This window comes from Vulpes vulpes, chromosome 9, assembly GCF_048418805.1.
Source record: "Vulpes vulpes isolate BD-2025 chromosome 9, VulVul3, whole genome shotgun sequence".
Lineage (NCBI taxonomy): Eukaryota > Metazoa > Chordata > Mammalia > Carnivora > Canidae > Vulpes > Vulpes vulpes.
In genome coordinates this window covers 49,088,536-49,091,276 of record NC_132788.1, presented here as the reverse complement: position 1 = coordinate 49,091,276, position 2,741 = coordinate 49,088,536, and the positions used below count along the sequence as shown (strand labels likewise).

Sequence of the window (2,741 nt, the reverse complement as noted above, 5' to 3'; positions counted from 1 at the left end):
TGAATCCTTGTTGAATAAATAAATTAATGAATGAATGTTATATAATTCCAGTTCTGATTGTTCTTTTTAAGTACCTAATATAACTTTAATAAATGTTTGTTGAGTAAATCAATATAAAACAACCATCAAATTATACAAGCAATCATCTGATTTATAGAAAGATGCAACAATACTTGAAATGATACAAAATACTGATTTCAAAACATCAAAAAATGAGTATATTTAACCATACTCAGCTCGTAACAGAGCAAATGGGTAAGAAGAATAATTCATACTATAGCATATTGCTAATATGAACTGGCAACAGAAAAAGTTGGTATAAGAAGGCAGAAAAACTCTATATTTTAAGAATTAGAACTGAGGGGCTCCATAATCATCTGGCATCCGCTCAGTGTTGTACCTATGGTTAGAAATGTACATGATGGGGGCAGCCCTGGTGGCATAGCAGTTTAGTGCTGCCTGCAGCCCAGGGTGTGATCCTGGAGACCCGGGATCAAGTTCCACGTCAGGCTCCGCTCCCCACATGGAGCCTGCTTCTCCCTCTGCCTGTGTCTCTGCCTCTCTCTCTCTCTCTCTCTCTCTCTCTCTTAATAAACAAATAATTAAAAAAGAAAGAGATGTACATGATGGGAACTCCAGGGATCTTCTGGATCCTTTGTTTAAGGTCCTGTGGCCACAATGTAACACTTGTGCAGAGTTACTCTCTGTACTAAGCAGTCATCTGCATAGGTTCCTTTGTGTGTGCATGGCAATCGTTCAAATCTTGGATCCTTGGCAATCCTTAGAGCCACCCGATATTTTTGCCCCAGTTTCTCAATTTCAGCCATTACACAGTCAGTTATACAAGGGATACACTTGGCATACAGACAGTCCATCATTGACTGTACTAAGTCAAGTTTGGCTTTAATGGAAAAGTTGATAAAGTTGGTATCAACCAGGATGTGGTAAGGTGGGCCCAGCTGTGTGTTATATTGGAAGAATAAGCAGGAAGGATGTTGGGGGACTTCTCTTTCCTTGGGTGCAGTGGGATCTTTCTTTTCTTTTTTATTAGGTTTTAATCTATCCTTGTCTTTAAGCCTCTGATCTCAGAGACTAAGCATTCGCTTCATGGTCGCATACTTTCTTGCTTTCTTTTGCTTCCCCATGTTCACGCCGCGCTCTTGTTTCTTCAGTTCTGATTTTTCTGATTTGTTGGTTGTATTCTTGAAATTCAAGGAAAGTATGCAAGGGCATCTGCTTTTAAGTTAATGTGACTTTTTTTTTTTTTTAAGATTTAATGATTTCTTTGACAAAGAGAAAGAAAGAGAGCACCACCAGGAGGAGGATAAACAGAGGTAGGAGGAGAAGCAGACTCCTCCCTAAGCAGGGAGCCCAATGCAGGGCTGGACCTTGGGATCATGAGCTGAGCCAAAGGCAGACACCTAACCAACAGAGCCACCCTGGCACCTAAGTTAATGTAACTTTCAAATGTAAAATTTGAAATACACTTTTTCCTCTAAATTCAATTGTCCTTGTAAATGGCCAAACGTGAACTTCACCCAAAGCATGCACAACACAATACCTAGCTGCAAAGCCAGATTTCCACTGCCTGTTTGTCACCTTCACTCAGTTCCTCAGAAATTGGGTGTGGTTTCCTAAACTTACCTGAGGTGGGGGGAAAAGGATGGTAAGAGCAATCTGAGCCACCTCCAGGCCTTTTAGGAAGCAAGAAACCCTCCAGGGTCTCCCCAAAGGACCTGTGTTCCTGACAGGGGGCCTGCCTCTGCACATCATGAAGCTGGTGCTGACACATCATTAGTCACATCACTGGACATCCGTTTGGACATTTTATAAATAAACAAAACCAGAATCACAGCATAAAAAGTTTCTGCCATATTAAAAGGTTTATCCAGACTAAAGCATCTGTGATTTTGTGGATGAGTCAGATCAGTAGTTCATCTTTTGTATCCTTTCTCTTCCCATTTGGGATGGGGATAGCGTAAGTGGAGTGTGGAGATAAACTCAATCAATAAAATATAAATATATCGCATATAAGGAACTTAAAAGTATGTCTAAGGATTGATTTTCTTCTGTCCTTTTATCAGGTACAAGTATCTATTGACTTATGTATTGACTTTTAATTTTATAATATTGTTAATTTTCTGCATTATGAGACTTGACTTGTCACAAAAGAAAGAGGCACGATACTATGGTGCCAGTCCCCTTATTTTAATGGCAAATTATATCTACCAACCTATTTTTTAAGGAGATTGCAAAGTTGTTCCCCAAACATCATTTCTAATACTATTGTTTACTTATATTTTACATAAATACAAGTTAACTGTAATAATAGACTTATTGCCTTGTGACCTCTGGTAATATGTCCCTGATATGATGAAACGAGGCCTCCTCCTTCCTCAAACTTAAGTTATCCCAGAAGTTTTCTCCTACTCCCAGTTTCTTTGTTTTTTTATAAGTTGAAAGAAACTGCATATAGGAGATATTAGAGTTTGAAGTCCATATGTCTATAACCATCTGATACATGAGCCAAGTTATGAGAGAAAGGGATAGATGGGGAAAATTCTGAAATTCAGTCTCAGTCTCAAATCAAGGTGTCCTGTTGAGACCTAGCAAACATCGCAAACATCACCAATTATTGTGGACAAATACATCAGTCATTTAACTGAACCTTGTAGCTTGGCCACATCACAGGGTACTAGAGACTCTTAGAAGAAATTTCTGTGTTACTTTAGGTTCATGTG

The 2,741-nt window shown here is 39.0% G+C and overlaps 1 pseudogene; it reads right to left on the bottom strand.

The window, feature by feature from the left end:
- Positions 1 to 224: 224 nt before the first annotated feature.
- Positions 225 to 1,262, bottom strand: LOC112918691 (rRNA-processing protein FCF1 homolog; annotated as a pseudogene).
- Between the last annotated feature and the right edge of the window lie 1,479 nt (positions 1,263 to 2,741).